Here is a 17,530-nt window from a genome sequence, read left to right as displayed (position 1 = left end):
TCCTGAGCTAGTGGAGGTGCTGATTGTGCTGGCTGGCCAGAAGGGGCCAGTGCGCAAGTGCTGTGGGTGACCTGTAACTCTGCCCTGCAGGTTCATTTCCAGCCCACTCAGCCCTGCTTTTGTTTTGTTTTCCATTTCATGTTTTGCTTTGTTTTGAGACAGGGTCTCGCCATGTAGTTCAGGCTGCTCTTGAATTCGTGGTGATCTTCGTGCCTCAGCCTCCCAAGTGCTGGGATGCCAGGTGAGCACCACCACACCGGGCTAGTTGTGCTTTTTTTTTTTTTTTTTTTAACTGCGATGACCTCTAAGGTTTTCTTCAGGCCAGGGACCTGCTCCTTTCCGCCACAGAGTTAAGGGTGCCATCAGCCCGAATATCTAATTGATGTACTGCTTTAAGCTCTTTGAGCACAGGGACTCTCATTTATTTTTGTGTGAAAGTACTTGGTGCCAGGCATGAAGGCAGTGTTAGCATTCTGAAACCCTTAGATGTAAGCTTGAGTTAGGTGCTGCATTGCTATTTAACAGTAAAGGGAAAAGTTACCATCACTTACTCATTTCCCTCAGGAATAAGTAGGAATTAAAATCATGTGTGGCCATAAGGATGAAGTTGCCTTCTAAGAACTGTGAGACTATAGCTGGGGATACAGCCCACACCTGGGATCCCAGTCCTCTGGGGAGAGGATCACAAGTTCGAGCCCAGCCTGGACAATTTAGTGACTTATTGAGCTTCTGTTTTAAATAAAATACTAAAAAAGAGCTGGGGACTAGCTCATTGTGAAGATTTGGGCTTCAGTCCCCAGTAGTGCAAAAATTAAGTAAAATAAATAAAAACAAGCATGCTACATAAGTAGTTACTGTTAACATTGCTGTTGTGTAGTGCATATTTAAATATTTTAATGGAATTTGAGATACTCTAGCTTTAGCTCTTAATCAGAAACCCGAATGTCATCAAAGTTGTCAGTAGGGATGCTTCTGTCTTATTGCTCTCTATTTCCCAGACTTAATGACAGTAGTAGCAGATATGCATCATATGCATATGGGGATTTGCGCTTTTGATGTTGCGTGTGTTTTAGGGCTTCTCCATCCCTAATGTTGGTGTCTGTTGTGCTAATTCATCTCTACCTCTGAGTCACAGCATCTAAAAAGAACCTTAATACTGAGCTTGTCAGAGCTGTTTGGACCTGGACCATAACCTGGGAGACAAAAGCTGAATCTCTATTGTTGTACCTTACCCCAGAATAGAGTCCAGAGGAATAAAAGTCCTGTTGTCCCTGTCCCCCTGCACCCCCTGCTTAGGACAGAACTCAGGGTCTGACACATGCTGGGCAACAGCTCTACCACTGAGCGAACCCCTGCCCCAGCCCACCCCTTTTATATTTTGGCTGGGTCTCACTTTGTAGCCCAGACTGGCCTTCAGTGACCCTCCTGCCTCAGCCTCCCGAAGATCATAGGCATGTGCCACCATTCTTGGCTTAAAAGCTCTTTTTTGAAAAGGCTAGATTTGACTATATTTCATCATAAAGTCAAAAAACAAACAGGGAAAAACCTGTAATATTTTAATGTAGGCAGAGGACAAATTTCCCTCATGTATTCATGAATATGAAAAAGATTTAAGACTTATTACCTGAATAAAAAGGAGGAAATGTGAGCACTGTGTATAGAAAAGTACATAACTGGACCGGGGATTTAGCTCAGTGGTGCCACGCCTGCCTTGCAAGTGTAAGGTCCTGAGTTCTATCCCGGTACCGGGAAAGAAAAGAAAGGAAAAGAAAAGGACATGACCCAGATGGCCAAATGAAAATATTCTCAACTCTTCTCATAATAAGAGCTGTGCACAGTAGTGGATTTTTTAGTGGGTTGGAAAATGCAAACAAAAAAATTAGCCTTTTCAGATTATGGAAAAACAGTTACTTACATCATAACCAGGAGAATATAAAGTGCAAAATTGCTGTGAAGGACGGTGGGGATTGCTTCAAGATTAAAGTGCTTGTGGGCTGGGGATGTAGCTCAGTGGCCCCACGCCTGCCTGGGAAGCGAAATGTTCTAAGTTCTATTCCTGGTACCGGAAAAAAAAAGATTAAAGTGCTTGTACCCTTGAATTCAGCAGTTCAGTTAACTACCCTGAGTTTATTCTTGTAATACACAAAATAATGACTGAGATTATTCATTGTATTACTGTTCGTAACAAAGGATTTGTAACAGCTTACCAGGTTTCATTGATACTGAGACTTTTTCATGTTTTAATGAAGCCAAAATCAGACATGTCTTATTCGTGTATTATAGTTAGAACTGGCAGCTGAATTTCTTAGTGGCATGTAAGATAATTGTTATATGCTAGGCATTGTGGATCTGAAGGATGGAATACTAAGATGACATAAAGGGAAATGCAGCTGCCCTCAGAATGTAGAGTGGCTTCTGAGGCTGGCTGGAGAGAATCAGCCAGCACCTGGGGAGGCCGCGGCAGTCCAGGCAGGGCAACGAAGTGACTGTCCCTAGAATAAGAAGGAGGGGCGGGTGGGCCCTGGTCCAGGGCTTGCTGTACAGGGAGAAAGACCGGGGTTCGGAGCAGCGCTTATGTGGTGGCAGCTGTGTGTTAAGGGGGACAACTGTAGACACAAATGCGCTTGCTGCTTAAAATCAGTATTTTCTTCCTGAAAATCAGACTTTCTGTGTGAAAATCCTACTTGGGGACCTGTTTCCCTTTATTTGCTTGACCATGCAGAGAAAACTCTTGGTAAAGGTGATCTCTGAAGGGAAACTGAGTTGCTTTTTACTCTGATGTTTTTGAATTTCGTGTGTACTTGTACTGCTGTTAAAGATACACAGAAAAGCCTTGTCTTAGAGATCTAGAGTGGGCAGGGTGTGCAGGGTGTCCCCCTTTCCAGTCCAGTTCCAGACAGGAAGCAAATGGTGAATAGAGCAAGGCAGGCTGCATTGGCTGTGTCCCACATTACAGGCTGAAGGAGAGGTTGTGTGGACTCGGTACACTGGGTGGAAATATGTAGTGTCACAATTTAGACTTTGTTGTTACATTAGAACACTGATCTTTCTTTTTTTGGTACTGGGGATCGAACTCAGATCTTTGCACTTGCGAGGCAGGTGGCAGAACCACTGAGCTACATCCCTGGCCCTAGAACATTGATCTTTAAAACTTCACCACGTGGAGCTGGGACAGAGGTGGAAGACCTAAGGCACACTTGCCACAGCCAGCCGTTTGTTATCTTTGAAAGCTCTAAAAGGTTCGCCATCACTAGGTAAGGGTATAGCTGCGTGGCGCAGTGCTTGCTTCTCATGCAGGATGAGTTCATTCCCAGGCACCATGAAAAAGAAAAGACAAACCACGGGGCATGGTGGTGCATGCCCATAATGTTAGCACCTGAAAAGCTGAGGCAGGAAGACCGTCGTGAGTTCACAGTCCTCAAACTTGGGGTGATCCTCTTGCCTCAGCGTCCTGGGTGCTGGGACTTTGGGCGTATACCACCATACCAGGCCTAGCAAATTTGTCATTTTGCCTATTTTTCCTTTGAAATTTGTTTACTTTTGGAAAAAGAAAAAACAATACATTCTATGGGCCAAATGCTGATCTAGAATCTAGATTTTTTTTTATTGTCCTTTTTTTTTTTTTTTTTGCAGCACTAGGGTAGAAGTCATGGCCTCATGCTTGCTGAGCGAGAGTACTACCACTGTGCTACATTTCCAGTCCCCCTTCCTTGTTTTTGAGACAGGGTTTCACAGAGTTGCCCAGGCTGGCCTTGAACTTGGAATCCTCCTGCATCAGCTTCCCAAGTAGCTGAGATTACAGGCATGTGCCACCACACCTGTCCCATTTAATGAGCTAGGTATTATCGTGCTCATTTTATGGTTAAGCAATTTTATTTATTTATTTATTTATTTTGGTACTGGGGATTGAACTCAGGTCCTTGGGCTTGCGCAGCAGGCGGTGGTGAAGCAATTTTAGAAATATTACAGCCACCAGATCTCTGCCATTCGAGCATAAGCCTGACCTTGAAATCAGTGTTTTCGCCTTTATACTTTTGCGCTCCTCAGAAAAACCTAATACGGAAAGTAGAGTGGGCTCAGCTTCCCTGAATCACACGGCAAGGCTGGACGGTAGGAAAGGCTCTTCACTATGACAGCAGTTACGCCCTGGCAAGCCGAGCGAGGCTGTGGTGGCCTCTGTTTGCTGCTAACTGCTTGGGATTTAGTGATTCATAGTCAGATTTAGTAGGGTACAGGTTCTGTTAGATCTTTGGTCTTTGATTTTTGTGTTGTTTTGTTGTTTTGAGATAGGAACTCCCTGTGTATTCCAGGCTAGTCTGGAACTCGAGGCAGGCCTCCTTCCTTGGCCTCCTGAGCACAGGGATTACTGGCATGCACTGCGGCACATGGCTGCTCTTGCTTTTTTGCGGGGGGGGGGGGGTACTGGGGATCGAACTTGGGTCATTGTGCTTGCGCAGCAGGTGGCAAAACCACTGAGCTAAATCCCTGGCCCCTCTTGCTTTTTTTTGAGACAGGGTCTCACTGTGAAGCCTGAGGTTGGCTTCGACCATGATTCTCCTGCCTCAGCCTACAGAGTGGTAGGAGTGTAGGCCACCATGCCCAACTTACCTGTGGCCTTCTACATGAAATTTAGTTTATGAAGTCAGAATCGGCAGTCTACATGGAGAGGTCTGAATTTTAGGACTAAAACAGAAAGAGACTGGGAGACAGCAAAAGGAAGGGCAGGAGCAGTGAACAACGGTGACAGGACTGCTTGTTGCTCCTGGAGATCACATTTAAAGACAAATCAGAGGGCCGGGGATTTAGCTCAGTGGTTCTGGTGCCTGCCTTGCAAGCCCAAGGTCCCGAGTTCCATCCCAGTACCAAAAAAAAAGGCTAAAGACAAATCAGAAGACATTAAATATGTGTGAAGTTTATGGCAAAATAATTAGGAGAGATAAGATTTTCAAGTGAACATTTAGAGTAGATGAAAATAGAAGGCTATTTCATTCTGCAGTACTGAGGACCTTTGCACTAAGCTACATTCCCAGCCCTTGAAAAAATTTTTTTTTTAAATCTGAGACAAGGGCTGGAGATTTAGCTCAGAGGTGCCGCTGCCTGCCTCACAAGCACAAGGTCCCAAGTTTGATCCCCAGTACCAAAAAATAAATAAATAAATAAATAAATAAATAAATAAATAAAAATCTGAGACAAAGTCTTGCTAAATTGTCCAGGCTAGGTTCAGATTTGGAATCTTCCTGCCCAGTGCTGGGCTGACAGGCATGCGCCGCCACACCCAGCTTATTTTGTCATGCTAGTTAGAAAAGCAGATTGGATGTTATGGAGGTGGATGATTTTGGAAGAGGCGCTTGCGGGTGAGAGGAAGTGAACTGTATGTTTATGAATGGCCTAAGGACCTGTGATGAGACTGTTCCTGCCCTTGGAGCTTGCTGGTTACCTAGGAGATGGGGAGAGAGCCTAGGAGCAGATTCTGTAGGGCTTGGAAGAAGGCACCCACAAGCAAGATGCCAGAGAAGAGTCGCAGGGACTGGAGAGACCCACCTGTAGTGCACAGGGTGGCTGGTGTCGTGAGAGTGGGCATGGCTAGGTGGACAGGGAATATCCACTGTGCACCGCATTTCATATACTTCTGTGGAGGAAGAAACCTCCAGTGTGCGTGTGTGTGCACATGCGCGAGTGGTGGTGCTGTGGACTGAGCACAGCAGGCACTCTACTGCTGACGTATGTCCCCAGTCTTTTTCATTGTTTAGTGTGGGACAGTACCTTGCTCAGTTCTCTGGGCTGGCCTCGATCCTGTGATGCTCCTGTCTCAGCCTCCCGAGTGGCTGGGATTCCAGGCCTGCACCACCACCCCCAGCTCATGCTCTTCGAGCTGAGGTGGAAGTAAAATGGCAGTGTGGTCAGAGTGAGTCTGAGGGTGGAATGGGTCATTCAGAGGTCTGGGGTGTGATTAGATACTGTCTCGAAGCCATGTGACACCTGTAGAGAGGACAGAGAGCAAGTGAAGCCCTGTGCCCTGTGTTGTGTCGGGTTGTGTGTCTGGCTAGCATGCCCCTTCGCCGGTTTAGTGTTAACCCCTTCATAGTCAAGATTCATTAGGGTTACTGATTGCTCACACATGGAGTTCCTAATTTAAATCTTTGAAATGGATAGAATTCTCATATTCAGATGAAGAAATGGACATTCAGGGCCAGGGATTTAGCTCAGTGGTTCTGCCTCCTGACTCACAAGCGCAAGGACTCGAGTTCGATCCTTGGTACCAAAAAAAAAAAAAAAAAATTGAACATTCAAAGCAATACCTTCCTCAAGATTTTATAACAAACCAGCTGTGGTGGTGCACACTCATAATAATCCCAGCACTGCGGGGGTGCTGAGGCAGGAGGATCAAAAGTTCAAGCCCAGGCTGAGCAACATAGCAAGAGCCTGTCAAAATTTTCAAAGTGGGGAGAGCAGGGAGCTGACTCCCTTCATCTCTTGGACAGATAGGTTGGTTCTGAGCAATACAAGAATTGTCCTGGGCCACAGATTTGGCTTAGTGGGCTTAGTGGTTCCGGCACCTGCCTCACAAGCACAAGGTCCTGAGTTTGATCCCCAGTACCAAAAAAAAAAAAAAAAAAAAAGAACTGTGCTATAGAATTGAAATGTACAGTAGTTATTCTGGCCAAAAAAAATTTTTTTTTGAGACAGTGTCTTGCTATGTAGCCCAGGCTTGCATCAAACTCATGGTGGTCCTCCTGCCTCTACCTCCCGAGTGCTGAGATTACAGGCATGCACCACCACACCCAGCTAAAAAAAAGTTTTTAAAAAAGATGTGCAGTAGTTCTGAGTGGCATAGATTAGGGAATTTATTTTTTTCAGTATTAGGGATTGAGCTACATCCCCAGCCCCTTTTTTAAGTCTTAGTTTTGAGACAGTGCTCACTAAGTTACTAAGCTGCAGCCTCCCAGAGTGCTAGGATTACTGTGTGTACAACCACGGCTGGCTTTTTTTTTTTTTAACCTTTCATTTTTTTATTGGGTATAATTGACAAATAAAATCATGTATGTTTAAGGTGTACAGCAGCTGTTTTGAGATGCATATACACTATGAAATGATTACATCAAGTCAGTTAACACTCATCTCTTCATATGTTTATAACAGTTCTTAATTTTCTTTACCTAGAAAAATAATAACAGAAGTAAAATAATACTTTTCAGGTCTGGGGATTTAGCTCAGTGGTTTTGCTGCCTGCTGCACAAGCACAAGGACCCAAGTTTGCTCCCTGGTACCAAAAATAATAATAATAATACTTTTCATCAACAAACAAAAAAATGTACCCAGCATCTCACTGTGAGACAGTAATGTTGTATAGCAGATACACATTTCCCTCAGCAAATTCATGTCAGTGTGATCTCTTAATGATATGAGGTGTTATGTTACAGTAAAAGACAATTGTGTGAATCCCTCTCAAAATACTCTCCTGCTTCAGTCCCACACATCCCATCCTTCTTGCCGTTTTGGAAAGTAGCTCTGGAGTCCTCTTTTGTGAGTGTCTTCACGAGGTATGATAAAAAATACAGGGAATGCTGCTGCCCAATGCTATCCAACAGAAAGGCAGGCTCAGAAAAATGTCACGGCATCCTCCTCCACCTTACTCACCAGATCTGGCTACTGTGCTACTTCTGGCTCATCCCCAAAGTGAGAATGACCACGAAAGATAAACGTTTTAAGTTGATTCAAGACATTGAGGTAGCCACAGCAGCACAGCTAGAGAGACTCAGGAAAGAGGACCCTAGAGCTACTACAGAAAGGGGCAAGGAGGATGGGATGAATGATTGACTGAGAGGGGGATATGGAGAATTTTGAGGGAGATTAATGACAATGTATTATTACTGTAGTAATTTTTTAAAATTTAACCATTTGCTGTAGTTTGTTATTAAACTGCATGTAATTAGTGATTGTTTTCTGTCCCCGTTGTACCCCTTCCTCCTTTCCTCTTGTCTGATGGTTTCTCTTTGCTTTCATGTCATCGTTTATAAACTCCACATGTTAGGGAACGTGTAGTGGTCACATATATTCATCACATTAGTTTATATTTACTAGAAACTGGGGACTACGGTGTGTGATAAAACTGTTGGCCAGGAAAGAAGTAAATATTCTGACTGCTGTCTTACACTATACTTTTCTATTTGATTTCTTCTTGAACTTTATATTCCTCTCCTGTGGGATTTTTCATATTCTGTTTCTGTAATCTTGATTTATTTGTCTTTTTTACTCATTGTACTCTACCCTCCTAGAGGGTAGGGATAACTGTGCATGCACATTAGTATGCATTTGTGTGTACTCTATTCTTCTCATGTTTTATTCTGTGTGTTTCTAGAACCCTTAGAATGTGCCAGCTCTGTACTAAGTCTTCAGGAACAAGCTATAACATACTCTAAACATAACACCCTATGTAGTTTAGGCTGACTCTAAACTCACTGTGTAGCCCAGGCTGGCCTCAAACTGGTAATCCTCCTACCTCAGCCTCCCCAGTGCTGGGACAGCAAGCATGTGCCACCAGCCCTGGCTTGGAGCAGTTTAATTTAGAATTTCATTTCTTTTTTTTTTTTTTTTTTGCAGTACTGGGGATCGCACTCAGGACCTCACGCTTGCTAGGTACGCATGGTGCCACTGAGCTAAATCCCTGGCCCTACAGTTTCATTTCTTTTTTTTTTTGGTACCGGGGATCGAACTCCGGTCCTTGTGTTTGCGCAGCAGGCGGCGAAACCACTGAGCTAAATCCCCGGCCCTAGTTTCATTTCTTTTTCTTTTTCTTTTTTTTTTTGGTACCAGGGATTGAACTCGGGTCCTTGTGCTTGTGAGGCAAGTGGCGGAACCACTAAGCTAAATCCCCGGCCCCCGAGTTTCATTTCTTGAATGACTCGCTGTGGAAACCTCAAATGGTGAGGATGAGGAGGCCGGCAGCACTCTCCTCACTGCCCAGCTGTGCTTGACATGGACACATGGCACACAGGTGCTATGGCCACACTCTCCATCAGAAAGCACTGGTTATTTTCCAGTAGAATGAGATATGAAGATGATAAGAACACAAAGTAAAAAGTGTGTTTTGTAAGAAATCTGTTTCAGGGCCAGGGGTTTAGTTCAGTGGTTCCGCCACCTGCCTTGCAAGCGCAAGGACCAGAGTTCGATCCCTGGTACCAAAAAAACAACAAAAACAACAACAAAAACTTAACCACCAAATTCCAGGATTGGCAGCAGGATCACAGGGTGGAGCCAAACTGAGCAACTTAGGGAGACACTGACTCACAACAGCACAAGGGGCTGCTGCTCAGTGGTGGAGAGCCCTGGGCTTGATCCCCAACACTGCCAAAAGTACTGATCAAAATACCGGGACATACTGCATTTAAAGACCGAAGGAGGTTATATTATCTTTGCATGTATAAATGTACCTTGATTTTAAACCCAGTCTTTCTGTTCCTACAAAACATTCCAAAACCTGTGATGCAGGAAGCTACCAGATGGGTCTGCAGGGGGATCCCACTGGCGCTTGCTCACCCAGGAGGGAGTAGAGAATGGGCACAAGGCGATACGGCAGGCGTACTGCGGGCTGCACACTCTGCTCCTGCTCACGGTGTCACTGTTGCAGGGGAATGTCACTTCTTCACATTTTCTTGAAGGGACCAAAAGTCCCAATTTTTCTGTGAAATGTTCTAATTGATACGTGTTGGAAGTTTAAAATAATGTGAGATGAACAAAAGTTACACCAGGCCTGGCCTGAATTTGACCCACAGGTTACTAGTGTGTGAACTGATTTTAGATTTGGCCCGGATTTAAATTCCAGTTCTAAGTTGGTGACAAGTGTGACCTTGCCGAGTGTGACCTTGCTGAGTGTGCAGCTGAAGTTGCTGTGCATTGCACCAGGGGCTCATATGCTAAGCGGCTCTACACTGAGCCACACTCCCAGTGCCATTCGCACTTCTAAAAGCCGTGGGGCTTGTCTCAGGAACTAATGTGCAGGTCTGATTTCCACCCTGGTGTCTCATTTTTCTCCCCAGGGTATCTTGGAAAGCACTACCTCACAGGGTTGAGGAATATATGTACCTGCCTGAGACCCATCGTCTCCTGATGGATCTTCTGCTCTCTGAACTAGTGCTTGTTCCGTAGCCCTATGGTTCTCAGCATAATTCACTTGAGTCCTTATTAAAAATAGATTCCCAACCATCATAGCTTGGCAGGTTTGCAGTGAGATTCAGGAATATATAAATAAGCTCCCCTGAACACTGTAGTGCAGATGGGATGGGCCATAGCTAGAAAAACATTGCTACAGAAATGTGAACAAAATAGGCCATCAAGAAAATTACCCAGCACTCAGGAGGCTGAGGCAGGAGGATCACTGCAAGTTCGAGAGCAGCCTGGGCTACATGGTAAGTTCAAGCCCAGCCTGGACTGCACAGTGAAACCCTGTCTCAAAAAACCAAAAGAAAAAGAAAAAGAAAGAAAGAAAATTACTTTTACTGACCACAGTGTTATGTACCTATAACCCCCAGCTACTTGGGAGACTGAGGCAGGAGAATCAAATTGCAGCCCAACCTGGGCAGAGTAAGGAGACCTTGTCTCAAAATTAAATTTTAGCCAGGTGTGGTGGTGCACACCTGTAATCCCAGCACTTGGGAGGCTGACACAGGAGGATTGCTGTGAGTTTGAGGCCAGCCTGGGCTACGTAGTCAGTTCAAGGCCAGCTTGGACTGCATGCATAGCAAGACCCTGTCTCAAAAAAAAAAATTGTTTTAAATTAATAACCTTTGTTATAGCAAATAGGGCAAAGAGTTGTTTCTTTTACTTATTCAAAATATATAGTGATTCTAGCCAGGGATTTAGCTCAGTGGTTTCGCTGCCTGCTACGCAAGTGCAAGGACCCGAGTTCGATCCCTGGTACCAAAATATATAGTGATTCTTGATCTAATGTTGTATAATCCAATATATTTGTCTTTTCCTTAGTTTGACATTGTTTCTTACTTAGCACTTATAAACTTCCTGCCTAGCTTAATTTATGTGATTAAAATTGAACTGGTAGAGGAGGAAGTCCTTGCATTTTTTTCCTGAAGTCTGGAGGTGACTGTTGCATGTATAGTGATGTGCAGTTGATAACATCTCACCTATTGGTTATTTCTTTTTACCTGTGTGCCCGTCCTGGAAGTAAGAACAGTAGCTTCAATAGCTTTGTTTTGCAGAGGAAGCTGCCAGAATCAGGCTCAGACTATAAGAAATCAGACATTTAGATATTGTCTCTAATTAAGAGAATGGAGATTTTGTGGCCCTTGCTTTGTAGAACCACCAAGACCATGTAGAAACGAATTCAAGATAAAATGAGATGGAGGGACAGTTTGGAGTATAGAGGAGGAGCAGTTTGATGAAGCCGTAAAGTCTTCAGGGCTGTGAAGTGGTCCTGGAACAGTGCAGCCCTCACTGCAGCTTTTGAGACCAGTCTCGCTGAGTGTGTAGCCCAGACTGGCCTTGAGCTCACCATCCTCCTGCCCCAGCCTTCAATGTGGTTTGTCAAATTGTTACACCACAGGACTGGCCCCCAGATATTTTCCACCCTTCAAACTTTAGAAGTGAATTAACCTGGCTTAATGCCTTAATTTTGGATCATGAAATTAACACAGCTGATAATGTGACGTGTGGCCAGTTAAATGATAAAACCATATTTTAGATACTGTGAGTTTCAGTGTGGTGCCCCTCCCACTCCCCCGCCTGTTTTAGGGGGTGGACCCAGGGCCTCTGCACTGAGCTGGCTCCCCAGCCGTTTTCTGTATTTTATTTTGAGACAGGGTCTCACTTAAGTTGCCCAGACCAAGCTCGAACTTACTATCTTTTTTTTGTACCTGGGATTGAACTTGGGTCCTTGTGCTTTTGAGGCAGGCGGCAGAACCGCTGAGCTAAATCCCTGGCCCTTCAAACTTTGATCCTTCGTCTCAGGCTCAACAGAGTGTTGGGATTACAGGTGCACCACTCGCCCGGCTAGGTTGTCCCTTTGGGGAGTCTTTGGTTAAGAGATAGCCATGTAGGGTGGGGTCACTGTAGTCATTACATGCTCCACCTTCGTGTGTGTGGAGTGTGCCAGGTGCCTCAAGGTGGCAGTAAATACCTTTCATTTGGAGCAGGTCCCCTTCTCTTGTCTCTTGAGACAGCACCTCCCTATGTAGCCCAGGCTGGCCTTGAAGTCTTGAGGTGGTTTTTTTTAAAAGAAAATATTTCTAGAATTTCTAATGGACCACTAGCCTTAAATTAACTTCCTGGAATACACTATTATTATTAACTTTGTTGTTGTTATTGTTGATTGGAGACAGGGTCTTGCTATGTAGCCCAGGTTGGCCTTGAACTCACAGCAATCCTCCTGCCTCAGCTGCTCAAGTGCTGGGATTACAGGTGTGCACCACCGAGCCTGGCAAAACTCCATTAGTATAAGGGCTGAACCAAGGTATCTTTCCGGCATTGAAATCAGCTGGGGCAGCTCACTTCCTTCCTGCCCCTGCTTCCTCCTGTCGGTACTAGACGTCAACCCCAGGACCCTGCTTGTGCTAAGCCTGCTACGGAGCTACTTTCCCACCCATGACAACTTTCTTTTTCTTTTTCTTTTTGATTTCAGGGTAATACAAGTAAATATTAATAAAATATTTTTAAGAACACTCTTCTATGAAAAAATAAAGGAAAATTTAACAAATTAAATAAGAATAACAGTTAATACACTGTGCACCATAATCTTTTTTTTTTTTGGTACTGGGGATGGAACTCAGGTCCTTGCGCTTGCACAGCAGGTGGTGAAACCACTGAGCTAAATCCCTGGCCTGTGTACCATAATCTTTAAAGAATGGCTAAATCCCCAGCCTGTGTACCATAATCTTTAAAGAATGGCTAAATCCCCAGCCTGTGTACCATAATCTTTAAAGAATGGCTAAAATGTTACAGTACAAGTCATAGAGAAAAAAAGACTTCCAAAAAAGAAACAGATAATAGCAAAAACTTTCTTTTCAGCGAACTAAGAGGACCTAGCAGTATAAATGAAACAAATTAGCATATATATTGAAATATAATTTGGGGAATTATTAGAACTCCCTAACTTCCTATTTTCTATCTTTTTTTAATGTTTTCTTTAACATTTAATAGAAACTATATACAATAAATTTTACTGTATTATACATAAGATAGCAAAGAAATTTATGTAGATTAGAAGGAAGATAGATGGTTAAGGAGGGCCCAGTCCTCTGGGATATTTTCTCAGAGCATGAAAGTCAGAGTTCACTTGGGGAAAAGGGTTCAGACTAAGTGGATGTTGAAAAAACCTAAGATATAGGCCTTTGGGTAGACAAACAGGCACTGGGACCACTAATATTTCAAAGGTGCCATTTTTAAAAACAGGCCCCATCTAGTCATCTCTGTGGATTCTTGCCCATGACTTAGGAAGTGCCATTCCAAAGATGTCTTTCCCATTAGGCAAAGTCTCAAGCATTCATTCAGTCCTGGACATAGGGCTGACCTCTCCCGCCTGCCCAGAACAGGAAGAAACCCACAACTTTTGGACACTACTGACCCAGTCTCCCCAATTTTAGTCCTTACTTCCACTTTCGGTTTCTCACACCATAGAAGCAACGCAGTATTTAAACATGTGTGTCTGATTTATTTCACTTAGTATGGTCTCAAGGTCTGTCCATTTAGCTATAAAAGTCTGAAGTTCATCCTTCCTTATGGCAGAGTAGTACTCCATTGTATATATAAAAAAAATCTTTTTTATCCACTTGTCCGTTGATGGATATTTGGGCTGTTTCCAAGATTTAGCTATTATATAAATGGTGCCATTATAAACATGGCTGTGCATATATCGCTGTGGTATGATGCTTTGAATTCTTTTGGGAAGATACCAAGAGGAATACCTGGGTCAAATGGAACCTTTGGTTTTAGTTTTTTGACGAATCTCCACACAGATTTCCACAGTGGTTGCCCCAGTCTGCACTCCCACCAGCAGTGGAGCAGGGTTCCTTTTTCCCTACAGCCCCGCCAGCATTTGTTATTGATTGATTCTTGATAGCAGCCATTCTTTCTGGGGTGAGGTGGAATCTAAGCGTTGTTTTCACAATACAACTCTGATTTTTTTGTTTTGTTTTGTTTTTTCCGTACCAGGGATCAAACTGGGGACTGTGCGCTTGTGCGGCAGGAGCTGGAACCGCTGAGCTAAATCCCCGGCCTCAGCGTTGTTTTCATCTGCATCTCATGAATGACTAGTTGAACATTTTTCATATATTTATCTGCTGTTTCTACTTCTTCATCTGAGAAGTATCTTTTCATTTCAGATCCCCATTTTTGGATTGGGTGTTTAAATTTGGGGGGTCTGGGGGTTTTTCTTAGCTCTTTATATATTCTAGATAATAGTCCTTTATATGATGAATAGTTGGTAAAAAAAGCTTTCCCAAGCTGTGGGTTGTCTCTTCACTCTGTTGGTGGTTTCTCTTGCTGTGCTAAAGCTTTTTAATGAGATGAGGCCTCAGTTGATTCTTTGTAGTATTTCCTGTGGGGTCTGGGCTTTTTTTCATGAAGTCTTTGCCTACTCCTATGTCCTCAAGCGTTCTACCTATTCTATCTTCCAGCAGGTTTAGTGTTTCTGTTTCAATATTTAGATCTTTGATCCATTCTGATTTTAGTTTAGTGCATGGTGAAAGATATGGGTCTAATTTCAATCTTGGGCATGTGGAAAGCCAGTTTTTCCAGAACCATTTATTAAAGAGGCTGTCTTTTCTCCATTGAGGGTGTTTGGCTCCTTTGTCAAAGATGAGTTGGCTGAGTATGTCTGGAGCTGTTTCTGCATCCTCCAGTCTGTTCCATTGATCCTCATGTCTGTTCTTTCACTAGTATCATGCTGTTTTTATCATGGTAGCTTTGTAGTATAGTTTCAGGTCAGGGATTGTGATGCCCCCTGCCTTGCCTTTGTTGCCCAAAATTGCCTTTGCTATTCTAGGTCTCTTCTGGTTCCAAATGAATTTTAGGATTGTTTTTTCTAATTCTAATAACAGATATGCTGTTGGAACTTTGATCAGAATTGCATTAAATCTGTATAACAGTTTTGGAAGTATGGCCATTTTCACTTATTGGCTCTTCTTACTCAAGATCAAGGGATGTCTTTCTATTTTCTGATATCCTCTTTGATTTCCTTTTTCAGAGTACTGTAGTTTTCAGTATAAAAGTCTTTTACTTCCTTTATTAGATTGATTCCTAGGTATTTCATTTTATTGGATGCTATTGTGAAAGAGATTGTTTCTCTGATTTCTCTCTCTGTGAGTCTGTTATTTGTGTACAGGAAGGCTATTGACTTTTGAGTTTTGACTTTGTATCCAGCTATGCCACTGAATTTGGTTATCCAATCTAGAAGTCTTTTGGTGGAGTTTTTGGGGTCTTCTATATAGAGTATCATGTCATCCGCAAATAATGATAATTTAACTTCTTCTTTTCTTATCCTTATTCCTTTTATTTCTTTCTCTTGTCTAATTGCTCTGGCCGATGTTTCCAGAACTATATTGGATAAGAGTGGTGACAGTAGACATCCTTGTCTTGTTTCTAACTTTAGAGTCAAAGCTTTCAGTTTTTGTCCATTTAGTACCCTATGATAACTTTCTGATTCAGATGAGGGTGATAGTACTGGGGGTTGAATCCAGAACTCAGGGCCTTTGCACTGAGCCACTCCCCCAGCCTTTTGGCGGGGGTGTCGCACAAGTTGCTGAATTGCTTAGGCTCAAATTCAAACTTGAGACCCTCCTGCCTCAGCCTGCCAGAGTGCTGGGATTTCAGGTATATACACCCTTACCAGCTCTAATTTGGATTTTTAAAAAAACTGTTATTTGGGCCCGGGAATTTAGCTCAGTGGTTTCGTCACTTGCTGCGCAAGCTCAAAGACCTGAGTTTGATCCCTGGTACCAAAAAAAAAACCAACCTGTTATTAGTATGTTTAAGTTCTTCGGGTTTTTTTCTTAAAATTGGATGTCTGACAGACAGGCGATGACAATAAATTGAACAAGCCTCTGCTGAACAGTGATTTGAAGCTCAGCTATTTCTTTTTTGTGTGTTTGTTTTTGGTACCAGGGATTGAACTCGGGACCTTGCGTTTGTGAGGCAGGCGCCGGAACCATTGAGCTAAATCCCCAGCCGAAGCTCAGCTATTTCACCTTAAGTTTGTGAGTTTTCTGAGGTACAGAGACCTGTATGGCAGTTGTAAGACCTACCTGATGGAATGACTCCTTTGTAGTTGTCCCTGTCCTGCGGGGTTAGCAGGAAGGCACTAAGGCAGTGGGATGCTTAGGGCCCGCACACCATGGATGTGTTCATTCTGAGTCAGCAGATGCTTTTGCTTTTTTTTGGTACCGGGGATCAAACTCGGTACCTGGCGCCACTGAGCTGCGTCCCTGGCCCAGCAGATGGTGTGTAATGAGTGCTATTGTAACCCACACGCTGTTGGCTGTTCAGGGTACTGTCATAAGGAAAAGTTGGGACACAAGTGCTGCCACCTCTCCCTACCTCCTTCCATTCCTTCCTTTGAGGACTTTTTATTTCTCTCCTTTTTTCTAGTCTCTATATTTGGGATAGTTTTATCCCAAACTTATATTCATTAAATTGTTTTTCCCATTTAAAAATAAATTGGCCTGTAATCCCAGCACTCAGGAGGCTGAAGCAGGAGGGTCACCTCAAGGCCAGCCTGAACTGCATAGGGAGACCCTGTCTTAAAATAAAATAAAAATAAATTGATCTTCGCATAATGGTTAGCATGAAATAGCTTCAGCAAGGGCTAGGGATTTTGCCACCTGCCTTGAAAGCGCAAGAACCAGAGTTCGATCCCGGGTACCAAAAAAAAAAAAATAGCTTCAGCGAGTCGGTGTAATTTTAGTTCAGCCTCCTGTCAGGTGAAAGTGGGAGCTCTGTTCGGTAGTTCTTTTTCTGGAAAGGGTCGTGACTCCTCCTCCCCACTCTGAGGGCCCAGGCCCCATGCTGTGCCGGTGCGTTGACATTGCCAGGCTTCATGCCCTGACTCTGAGACCTTTCTGTTTGCCCCTCTGTGTGCCTGTTCCATAGCGTACCGGCTGCTGCTAAAATGGACCTGTTTTGTCCTAGAAGCCAACTGCAGTGCTTTTGTCAAGTATCAGGTGAAGATTCCATTAGGTCACGAATAGACTTCTGGCCTCAACACGTCTGTATTGAAGTTACATTTGCCTGGTCATTCTGTAGGTCACTCAGCAGCCCACAGCAAGAACATACTGTAGTTTTTGTAGAGGTGGATAATATGAACTCTTATTTTGAGTCCAGAGTCTTTTTTTTTTTTAAGAAACGCTTTAGGGCTGGGGATGTAGCTCAGTGGTTCTGGCACCTGCCTCACAAGCACAAGGTCCCGAGTTCGATCCCTCGGTACCCCCCCCCAAAAAAAGCTTTAAATGAATAAATAAATGCATGAACAGCTTTAAAACTGTCGGGCGCAGTTCCTGTGCTGGGTGTTTCTGGTTAGTATTTCCTA

General features: G+C 43.7%; 1 protein-coding gene across 13 annotated transcripts in view; it reads left to right on the top strand.

The window, feature by feature from the left end:
* The window catches only part of Gpatch8 (G-patch domain containing 8), a 77,466-nt gene that overhangs the window by 27,295 nt on the left and 32,641 nt on the right, over nucleotides 1-17,530 (top strand). The gene's annotated exons all lie outside the window — the stretch shown is intronic.

The sequence above is a fragment of the Heterocephalus glaber genome, unplaced genomic scaffold, assembly GCF_053883595.1.
Source record: "Heterocephalus glaber isolate CG9 unplaced genomic scaffold, H.glaber_assembly_v1.0 deba00001773, whole genome shotgun sequence".
Taxonomy (NCBI): Eukaryota; Metazoa; Chordata; class Mammalia; order Rodentia; family Bathyergidae; genus Heterocephalus; species Heterocephalus glaber.
Note: the sequence above shows the minus strand (reverse complement) of the source record. Positions and strands in the feature narration are given on the sequence as shown.